This window comes from Zosterops lateralis, assembly GCF_965231275.1.
Source record: "Zosterops lateralis genome assembly, chromosome: 14".
Lineage (NCBI taxonomy): Eukaryota > Metazoa > Chordata > Aves > Passeriformes > Zosteropidae > Zosterops > Zosterops lateralis.
Window position 1 is genome coordinate 7,752,169 of NC_139774.1, and position 12,113 is coordinate 7,764,281.

Sequence of the window (12,113 nt, forward strand, 5' to 3'; positions counted from 1 at the left end):
GCATTACCCCAGCTGTGGCTGGGATGACAGATATACATCCATGCAGTCAGAGTTGTGAGGTTAAAAGGAAAAGTGACTCATTCAGTATGAAACCCCCAGGAAAAAATCCCTTCAGAACAATAGAGATATTAGACCAGAAGCTGAATTTTGGCCAGTTGCTGGACTGACTTACTCACTTAACTTACGAGTTAGTGCTGTGCATCTATGGCTGCTTTGGGGTGGGCTTTCTGGACTAACTCTTTAGGGGCACAGGTGCTCACTTTTGTTGAGAATGAGTGGGGGGCAAACAAATCCTAGCTGCACAAGTCCTGCTGGGACACACAGTATGTGCTGGAACAGAAGCAGAGTTGGATGTGAGAAGACTGAAGGAACCCTTGTTCTGTGCCTGCTGTGGGAGAGGCCCCAGCTGGTTGAGGATGTGTGTCATGCAAGCTGGTCCTTTTTAGGGCAGAGACACAAAGTAAATGGAATTTTGACAGAATTGCATTGATAATTCCACTTTTTGGAACACTGGACATGATGTCTCAATTTCTGTGGTTTGTAACTAGTGTTTGAAATCAGGCTTTTCCTCTCTGTCCTTTTGGTTTCATATATATATATATATATATATATATATATTTAGGGAGCAAAAGTGGCATTTACAGCTCTCTCTGTGTAAATCAGTTTTACTATAACCACTCTGAGGACAGCTTCATCTTCTTGGTCACAGTCCAGGGCTGATGTGTCATGTGATAACACATCCCCAGCTTAGTGGAGGAGGGAGCATCTTGAACTAGAGAACTGTCCCAAGACAGGTATTCATCATTTTTGGTGCTGTAAATGAATGGATTGGAAACAGAACTGCAACAGCAGAACTGACCACCACCACTGACATCTGGTTTACACCTTTTATCCATTGATTTCAGTGCTCTGTCCTGATGTCAGGCAGTTCTCAGCTGCCTGAGCAGCTTGGGTCTGAGTATCAGCAGGAGAAGCCTCATGGGCTCTGCTGTCTGCCCAGCATGGTTTTAGGATGTTACCACCATATCCTGGATCTCTGTAAAGCTGATCCTTTAATTTGTTGCTCTGTTTGGTCCAACACTTACAGTATTCTTGCCCACATCTTTGGATCCCCTTGTCAGTCACAGACTGAGCCCTCTGTCCTGGGCAGAGGGGAAATTGCATGTTGATATGGAAAATACCAGTAATGTTGTTGAATTTTGTTGCTGTGGAAACAGGAGCTGCCCGTTGTGAAGGATGCCCAGAATTCTGTCTTTAAACAATGAGATGGAAAAAAGAATGCGACACAGAAGGCCAAGAACTTCTCTGTGGGTTAGTTTTCTGCTTCTTTTAACCTTTAACTATAAATTGTCCCTCTCATGACTGTCTTATAATATAATCTTATATCGTACAGAATTTTTCATGCTCTTGTATTAATAAATGGGATGATGCATTCCCCTTCTTCTCTCTGTGACCTTCTGTGACTAAAATACTTCACTGAGAGATGAGAGATACTATTTGCCTTCAGCACAGATAAATATCTTGTGTTAATGTACTAATGCATGAGCATCTGCAGTCTGCACCCAGATGTCAGCAGTGATGGCTTTTCATCTTTCAGTCTGATGACTGGGTTGCTTTTATTTAGGAATGAGTAGGACTCAAGGAGGAGTTGAATAATTCTGTGGTTAATGAGCACATCTGGAGCTATAAAAAAGCCAAGCCATGAAGGAGTAGGAAGGTCAAACTGCTCCACACGTGTCCTGCAGACAGCAGGCCTCTGCTGAGCTCCCTGGTGCCTGTGGAGGTTCTTTAAATAGCCAGGGCTGATGCTGACAGAATTGAGTTCAGTGTCACACCCAACTCCAGACCCAACATTTTCTGTTCCCCACAGTCCTTTTCCACCGCTGGGAACCACGCTAATGTATAGCTGGTTTGATGGTTTTAGAACAAACTAAGTCCCACAACTTTGCAGTCAGGCCATGGCGAGGAGCCAGTTCCCATAATTTCTTCATTGGGGCATTTCCACCTGCACACGTGAGAGGCAGGTCAGCACGAGGTCTTGATGCTCCAGTTCAGCTGCCATCCCAGCTGTGTCAAGGCACAGAAAACACCCAGCAAGCAGTGGGTCCCAACAAGGCCCAAGGAACACTCAAAACTACTATTTCTTCAAAGCTGCTGGGAGTTTGGTCTTCTGCTGGCTTAGAGCATGCACATCTGTGATACATCCCCAAACTCCACAGCAGCAGGGAAGGAGGAACACTGAGCCTGTGTTGGCACAGAGGAGAGGTTTTCCAGGGCAGGGTGGGGTGATTACACCACGAGTCCCTCTGCCTGGAGCTGGAGGCTGTGACAGCACACTGGGCAAGGCTGGGCTGGCTGACTGGGGCAGCCTTATCAGCTGGGGCTGTGCCAGGGGAGCAGGTTATGGATGGGGCTGTCAGGGCCTCCCGGCACCACCTGCCAGCACCGGGGAGCGTCACAGCTGCTGGCCACTTTCCACAGGAAAGCTTTGGAAAAATTGTGCAGGGAGATTGCATTAAACACGCTGCCCGGCTGACAGGAGTGTCTGCTCAGCACCAGCTAAATCCCTGCTGTATTTTTAACCTGTTCATTGCCCGTTGTGCTGTGTGCCTGTGTTAGCTGTCAGGAGCAGTGTTAAATTTCTTTTTTACTTTGTCTCTCAAGAGGAATAAGAAGGATTTCAGCCCCAGATGCTCTGCTCTCTCCCAAGGGGTGGGAGTTACATGCAGAGTGTGTGTTTTGGGCTCTGCTCAGGCTGAGCAAGTGCTGATGGTGATCATGCTCCAGGAAAGAAGGGAAGGTCTGACCCAGAGCAGGGGACAGTGGATCCTCCCAGCTCAGCAATGCTCCAGGACGCACACACAGGGTGTGCAGGAGACCCCATTCCTTCTCCCTCTGCATGATTCCTCTCTGCTTCCTTCACACCTTCCTTCCAAAGCCAATCCAAAATCAAGGCCAGGAGGAGGAGGAGGGAGAGGGTTCTGGTCAGCTCACAGTCAAAAGAGAGATCGGGATGCAGGGAAATGTCCAGGCAGTTATAGGATGAACTTTGGTGTCTAGTCACTTTAGCTTTCCTCAGAAAGTGTGTCTAAGACTGTGAAAGTAAATAGTTTTGTTGTGTATTAATTGTCTTTTCAGCCAACAGAGTCTGTGATGCAACTCCTGGCTCACTGGTGTGAGGTCAGACACAGAGCAGCTAACGCTGACTTCCTGCTCACCTGAATTCCCACTCAGAAAGTGACTATGCCAATTTAAGTAAATTAATTTAGGAACAGTTTCTTTCAGGCCATACAGTTTCTGTAGGTCCCTGGGGAGCAATGCCAAAGGGGAGCTCATTCTTTTCTGCTCATTTTTTCATAGCTGGCCTGTCAAAGCAGGAACAAAGGCTACATTTAGCAGGAGCTGTGGCAGCAACTGATGACATCTGGACCTCATTCTGCTTGTCCCAGTGATCCACAGGGGCTGTCACAAACTGCCCTCCCTTCATGACCAGCAGATTTCCCTTTCAACTGAGTCAAAATTATTCTGTCAAGATAAGGAGAGTAACAATGGCACTACCTATCTGCATGGCTTAAAACCTATTATTAATCTCACTAATTCTGTGTTTCACTGTCGAGCTGCTGAGTCAGTCACTGGTCTGCATTTGTGTATATTAAATGCTTTTAGGGATAAAGATCAGATCCTCGGGTTTTGCAGAACACAATTCCATTCTTTTACTTTAAAATAAGCATGGCACACATCCTAAATACAGAAATATCCATTGTTTTCCAGTTGGGTTATAACAGAACTGTTGGAACTTTATATTTAATTTCTGGACTTTTTGCTAGTTACTCTGTTACCACCCAAGTACGTGTGGCCAATGCTGGCATCATGTTAGATTTGTGTAATGAATAGTGAAATATATTGCTTACATGTGTAGCCACAATATGTCAGCAGAATGAGAGGTTTTATTTCAGTTTGATGTGAGGTGACAAGTACTTGAGTATTATCCAGTGCTGCTTCCTTGGCCAGCCAAGACTCTTCACTTCCAGGATAAATAACCATTTTTACCACAGCCCTGTGGAGTTAGCACAGCTACCCGGAGGAGGGGATGGATTTCTCCTGAGTACCTACAGCAAGAAAAGCGTTTGTTATTTCGACGTTGAGCCTCAGCTGTGGAGTTTTCAGGCTGGCAATGGACGGGCGCAGGGCTGGAGAAGGCACAGCCTGCCGCAGAGGGGGAAGCATCAGCCTGGTCCTGGACCGGGCTCGGCGTGCCCCCTCCCGGCCGCGCCGGGAATCGCACCCGGCCCGGGGCAGCGGCGGTGTCCGGGCTGGGCACACGGGCCCGGGGCAGCGGCGGTGTCCGGTCCGGGCACACGGACCCGGCCGGGCTGGGCTGGGCTGGGCTGGGCTGGGCTCGGGGGACGGCCAGGCACAACCAAAACCAAGAGGGTCCGTACAGATGGTGTAAAAGCACAGAGCGGTGTTGTGTCCCGTGGGCAGGGAGGGTGAGCGGTCTGACACAGCAGCCTGGGGACAGCAGCTCCAGCCCCCCTCAGGAAGGACCGCAGCTGGAGCACCTGGGGAGGACAAAGCCCAGCGGCGCCAGGGGAAGGTGATTCCCGAGGATGCCGGCGGAGCTGGGCTGTAGCGTAGGGCCAATGCCTCACCAGAGCCACGTTAGAAACCACAGCGCTGCCCTGGGACGGCTCCTGTGACACACTGAGGTGTGAAAGGTCACTTTGCCCTACCACACGGCTCTGAGTTTAACGAGAGGTTGGACAACACTCTCAGGTACATGGCGGGATTTTGGGGTTGTCCTGTGGAGGGTCAGGAACTGGACTCAATCATCCCTCTGGGCCCCTCCCAGGTCAGGCTATCCTATGACTCCAAGGGAACTTTCCAACAGCCCAAGAATGTTGTGAAAAACGAGGTTTACTTTTTTGGTAAACTTTAAGAAATAGGTTTAATAAAAAATCAAGACAATTAGGAGATAGGAAAAAAGCAAAGTACTGTTGGTTGAGTGACTTGGCACTCAGCAAAGTCCACTGTGCTATATCAGAGACATTCTTTAAATACTCTTTTTATTGCATTAGTTGCATATTCAGATTCCTCTATAAATTAGTTTCTATATTTTAAGAACTGTTTTGTATGGTTTCTCTTTGGGTTTGCCTTTTTAGAGTATGCATGTTTTGTGGTTGTGTCTTCATTATCACTTTTATCTTGGGCTTTGGTCTATACTTTTTTTAGATGGTAGATGCTGATAGTTGGTGTATCAGTAGCAGAGTTTTCTTTATATGTTCACTGGATGTTATTTTGACCAAACAGACAGTTTAAGCATACTTATATCAACTATTACTACTACGTCTAATTTTCTTTACTAACAGCAGAAATAAAAAACTTACATTTTTTACCACAACATTATTAATCATATAGCACACATTTTGTGAAGAACCAACTTTATCATATACATTTATAACAATGTCCTTTAATTTCTGGCAGGGAGATGATGCTGACGGGGCGTCTCCAGGCGTGTGAGGCCCTGCAGGGAGCTGGGCAGCCCTGGCCGTGTTCCCCTTGGCTGCCCATGGCAGTGTGTGCAGTGGGCTGTGAAACCACAGAGCAGGGCTGTGCCACGGGCTGCACCCTCCAAGGAAACTGAACACAAATACCGGCTCTGCCCAGCGTGAGTCGTTCCATTTTTGACTTCCCAAAATCGTTATGGGGACAGGAAGTTAGGGCACAATACCAGAGTTGGATCCACAGTTAATTAAAAATAGCTTAATCTCTTGTGACCTGAAACTTTGCTAATTAGGGTCTTTCTCCTGAAATTATTAAGGGTTTACAATCTGTATAAGATGAGGATTTGTCTGTAGGGCCAAAATTATTCACCTTGTGATAAATTTCCTTTGTCACACTCGTACATTCAGTACAAGCCAGACTGAGCAGAGTAGAAATGAAGATTTATTATATGATTTTTTAATGTGTTTCTTGAATTGCAAATGAGGAAATACAATTTAATTTTCTTATGGATTTCCATCCAGCTCTACAGCAAGTAAAAAATTCAAGAGACATTTTTATGTTAAAATGAGTATTATTAGCCTCTTGGTTGCATTACATATTTTCCAAACATATTATTTTTCTGTATTAAGCATGGAGCTTTAAATCTTCATTAACCAAAATGACTCAGTTCAGTAATTGCTAAATAGAGCTGAAGTGAAGACATACATAACAAAGAGCAGATTAGAACATAAAACCACACAATTATATCATTGCAGTTATATCAGGAGTTATGAAAATGCCTTTAAAGAACACTGGAATCTGTTCAGAATTTGTCAGAATTGTTAAATGTATATACTCTTTACAGATCTGCAATTTCATTTCTTGCAATGGCAGTTTAAATCCATTGCCTGTCTACTTTTTTTCTCTTCTTTTTGATGGTTTTCTAATGTAAGGGAAGAACACAGCCCATACTGATTTAAGCTCTTTGAGTTATTTAAATGTGCTTAGAAAATGTGGAGCTGAAGATGCTTCCAGACACCCTATTTACTGTAGAACCAGTCATTGTGGGAGAAATCTCTGCCTCTGCACTTCTCCAGATCAGGCCAGAAATGAACTGTCTTGTGTATCCTATCACAGGCAGAGCAAGAAAAAAACATTTACTTTGGAATAGGGCCAGCAAATGAATGGTGTGACTTTACCTATGGAGTCGTAGCATGGGTATATGCAGAAAATGTATTTTCCCTTCCAGCAGCTGTAATGAAATGAGTTCACTGCCTTATTTAATACCTCTGCATGAATGTTCATGCTCAGGTATTCACTGTTTACTTATGCTGAGTATTCAGTGCACACACTGTGCCTCTTCTTCTGCCTGGGAAGGAATAAAGATACACTGTTCAAGTCAGACAAATATTTTTAAAATCAAACCATGTGCCAGTAAGGATTTCAGGAACTCCAGAAGTTAGCAATTTCACCACTCCATTTTGCTGTGCAGATGTTGCTGCTCAGAGGAAGGATCAGGACTCCTGCTGCCAGGGTTGCCCTGACTGAGCACTGAAATGGGGATTCAAAAAAGATGCTTTGCAGGAGCAGCTCCAGATCAGGTAGGAGAGACGAGAAGATTGACCCTGTCCCCTTCTGGCCTGGGTGGCTGTGCATGAACCATGAACAATACAAAACATAAATGATGTTATGTGAGAATGACGAGAAGCTAAAGGACTAAGTATTCTGCAGTTGGAGGAAAGAGATGTTCATTTTGCTTTGCTGGCTGCTGGCAGGACTGGAGGTCATGAGTTTGTCAGAGGGGAACTTACATCTCTGATCAAATTTAGGAAGGGTGCTATCATCCTCCCCAGAATCTCAATTCTAAGATCTGAGATTTCAGAGTCTCAGCACAAAGCTCATGAGCCCTCTGCACAAGCATTTTTCATCAGTTGGGTTTCCCTTCCAAGGTGTCTGTAAATTATGTTGTGCACAAAGGTGGGATGTGAAAAGCCAGCACAGGCTGATGCAGAATGAGTAATGACACGGAGCTGAGAGTGCTGGAGCCAGTCAGCAGTGAAACCACGGAGCTTGCAAGCAGCATTTGCCCAGGCTGGTCTCTTTAGTAGAAAAAACCCAGATGCAGTGACCCTTTCCTCATGTGAGGCATCTTTTTTGGATAAATATACCTCAGTTCCATGTGGAAAACCCACACACATAGCAGGAGATATGCCCAGCAGATGATTGCCACCTAAAACGCAGTGACTGCAAATTATCATCTCTCCAGAGAGAAATACTTCATCCTGATCTCACTTCAGACTGATCCAATATGGTTTTTTTTTAAGGTCAGTTTTTCCATCCACTAATTAGTAGCCTAAATAAAATAAAGGTTGAGATTTTTGTGGGTTTTTTTCATGGGTTTGCAATGTCTTCTATCCATATTTCTTAACTATATCTTTCTCTAAACCTAAAAGGAATGATGTGACTGGCTGGCCTTTCCTATTTCTGGATTTGATTTATGCTGGAGTCAGTGAAGGAATGACTTACAGAGCCTTTCCGTTGGCTGCTTAGCCTTGTACAGAATCTGTGTTGAAATCCAGGGCATGCACAGAAAGGTCTGCCTAGTGCAGTGTGGGATGACCCAGTCCTATTTCACATTCCCTCTTGGGATTTATTATGCAAAAAATGTGCTTCTCCTCCACAAGCACCTATGTTAAATGTGTCACGAGCTTAAATCCCTTGTGGGTTGCTTTCTGAGCTTCAGGCAGGTCTGTCTGTGTTACTTCAAAGTCTTCATTTCTTTACCCAGCAGTGAAAAATCAGCGCTCTGTGGAGACACAGGGGTTGGGTGGGCAATGCTCAGAGGTGCCTGCTTGCCAGCCACCCAGGTGCATTCCAATTCACTGACACCCCAGCTGTGGTGACACAGGGAGATGGAAATGTGTCTTTCTGCAGAAATCAGCATCTTCCTTAGACTCCGACCGTTTAGAGTATTTCCTTCTTAGTTCAAACAGGGAACACAGGGTGATTCATCATTCCTGCTAGCCAAGTTTACAAAAGAGTTTATTCATTTGCTGAGGCAGGGGCCAAGTTTTGATTAAAACCCATGAAATATGGATGTGGTTGACAAATGTTTCAGCCTGGACAGTGCCTCTTTTGCATGCAAATGCTGGAGGTCACCGTCCTCAGACTGTGTCACAGTCCTCAGGTCACTGTCCACCCCAAATGCCCCTGATAGATTTCAAAGAACAATATCAGAATATCATTTATAAAAGCTGCCTCGTGTCCTGCAAGCCCCTTGGATGCTTAGCAAGGACTGCAGTGTGCATCACTACATCCCCTGATTCTTTTGGGCATCCCTGGATCATTTGAAAAATTTAATTAAAACATGGGCAATGTCATTTTAAATAAGAAGGGGAGAATGTGTTTCTTTTTCCCTCCCTGCAGTCAGACCCCTCAAATTCTGTATGGATGCACTTGTAGAGGTTTAAATAAGCCAGTCAGGCAATTACCAGCTTTTTCCTGTGTTTGCAGAAGTTTAAATGGCCTTGTGAACGTGCAGCTGGGCACGGCTCAGAGCACTGCCAGTCAGCCTCCACCAAACCATAATTATGTTGAATAGGAACACGAGCCATCAGATTCCTCCCAGGGACAATCCTGGTGAATCCAGCTTTAGCCTGCCAAGCCTGGCACAGGCAGCTGGAGGTAGTGCTCTGCATCACAGACCTTTTCCATCTGAAGGCTGTGTGTTTATCTCGCCTTAAGTCTTGCCTAGATTATCTGCAGCAGAACTTAAGGCATAAATCTCATCCTTTCACTTCTCTCTGTTGCACTTCAGTGTCCTCAAGGGGTGCAGCCTTGAATAACACTGAGTTATTCATGACTGCCTGCAGCCTCCCAGTCTGCTCAGCTCAGCTGCACCAGCCATGGGGTGGCTCAGGGCCTCACAGGACTGAGTTCCCAAAACAGTCCATCAGCATAAAGCCTTTTGCCCATTCCAGGAGAATCCTGGCACGAGTCAGACTGCTCAGGAAACCTTCAGAGCAGGAGTTTGTTTGCAGCCAGGGTCTCTGAGTTTTGTCAGAGGACAAAGCATGGTATAGTTGATACCTCAGTGTTTCACACACTGGATTTGTTTAGCCTGTGCAGGGCAGCCCCATGCAGAGACACCTGAGCTGGCTGAGCTGGCTGCTGGACAGTTACCTGCAATCAAGACAGCAGATGCCCAGTGGGGAGCAGTGGGAGCATGTAGAGCAGTAGGCTGTGTGGGCTGTGGAAGTGCAAGTAACCTGATGTAGCTTTTTGTTGCTGCTGTGCAGGGTGTGTTATTCCAAGAGGAAGCTGTACTCGAGTCTGTTCATGGTGAGGTGTGTGTGTCTGGGCACTTTGCCTTTTTCCAGTGTTTGCACTTTAGTCCCACCTTCTTCATCTTGTGATGAAGATGTTTCACTAATGCTCAAAGGGCTTGATTCAGGATGGCTTCCTGACAAATGCTCAGGAATTCTACTGTTTGGAAATGCTCTGGGATTTTGCTGTCAGCTGGGTACCAGACAGTGCCAAGTCCACATCTGGCACATCTAGCACATCTGGCACAGCAGGCTTGTCCCAGTCCATACACCCATCTCTCACCTCAGAAGCCCCCTGGCTTCTGCCCATCATCAACAATACAGTTTGTATTTCCCTTGGTACACCAAATCCTCAGCTTGTGAGATCCACCTGTGCACAGGCTGAAGGAAGACTAATAATTAGATAATACTTCAGCAGACAGCACCTCCACAACATGGCACAGTCTTTTATCTATGACTGATGAAAATACATTGCTCAGACTTTTGGCTGGATCTCTGAACAGCAGACACTGGATGATGGCATGCCTTGACTTTTGGCTTCCATCCTTGCTTTTCTAGGATCTGGTGTGATTATTTTTTCATTCATGAAAAAAAGGAAGCGCAACAGACACAGCTAATTTTAGAATTTGTTCCTGTACAAGGCCTTTTTACACATGTAAATTTTAGCTTCAGTTTCAGGGAGAAGCCTGAGCTATGCTGAGGTCAGAAGGAGTTGTTATCCAGGCATATTCCTGCCTCTTCAGTTCTGACTCACTGCATTGTTTTATGGGAAATCCTATACACGGCATGACATAAATACTCTTCAGTTAATGTTAATATTTCCTCTGTCTAGGTCTTGAACAAACCCTTGTAATATGAGAGATGAGGAGACATCCAAAAATACTCGTGTGCACTTTCAGCAGACAAGCTCTCTGCACAGAGATTTTTACTCTACTTTTCAGGAACATAAGAGCTTCGAACACCCACAGGACACTTGATTCTCCTGGTTTTAAAGCAGATCTCCATGTCACAGCTCTCTGGGTTCAGTTGCTCTTCTCACATATTATCACTTCTTTCTCTGTCTGCAGTTGTGCAGGGTTGTTTTTTATTCCCTTTTTAAATACAGTAATACTGCTACTATTGCCAATGGGCTCAGCATTGTCCAGCAGCAACATTGGCTCCATCAGGGAGGGCAGAAGCTTCCAGCAGCTTCTTCCAGATACCACAGCTGTCTGTAGTCTCCCACACCAAAATGTTGCCACACAAACCCAACACACCTCTACAAACACATTTTGAGTCATTTCTACTAAATGAAAAGGAAAAAAAAATCTATTTTTCCCTAACGTAAGAGCAAAAAGTCTGTAATAAAAAAGGTTAAAAAAGAAGCATCAGAACTGAATCAGAGTCAGAATCCAGCTCTGACTCATGCCATTGGGTCTGAAAAATAACGGATTTTTTACAGTCTGTAAAATGTACTAATATCTTTAATGTCATCACAGACTCACAGCTTGCTTCTCTCATTGATAATGATGCAATCATTTCTAAATTCACCCAAATAAATGTTAATGTACAAAGTGTTTGTATGTGCAACATATGGAACTGTGTTGGTATGTTCTGGAGACAGGACAGATGGACCCTTTTATCATGGTTTATGATATTAGCAGTTGTTGAAAGTGAAAAAATTGCCTCCTTATGTTAGATATTTAGTTCCCTATTTTCTATTTTTCTTATGGATTGTGGTTTGGTGAGTCATTTCCCAAAAGCTTGTTTTTTCAGTTGTAGTTCACTAGATCTCTCTTTAGAAAATGGACTTGTGATGGAGTGAATTTGGAAAGCAAGAGGCAGCTTGTTCATGGTGTCTTGCATGGTCTAATGAGGTTCCTGGTTCTATTTAATATTGGAAAGATTTTAGGTAGAGATGACTGTTAGGGTGGTTGGCAATGATGATGGTCGCTTAGAATTAGTGTGAATACTGGTTTCTGGAAACACACAGTAAGTTAGACTTTCTGGTGAGCTGGGGGATTATTTTCTTTTTGTTTCAGCTCTGCCAGCGCCTCGTGTCAGGCCCGTCCTCGCCCGAAGCTGTGCCCTGTCCCGGGAGACCCAGTGGGGTCCGGCAGCTCCTGTCCTCGGCAGGGCCCAGGCCAGTGTGAACCCATCGCCTGCTCGCAGGGCCCTGCCACGTTCCAGCACTGAGATTGCTTTCCTTCATCTCCATCATTCCCTTCTGCCACAGCCCCCCCTGCCCAGGGCTCACCGGAGCTGCTGAGCGCTGGCGCGGCGGTGCTGCCCGGCCTTTAGGGAGCATATGCAGGGCCAGACGGG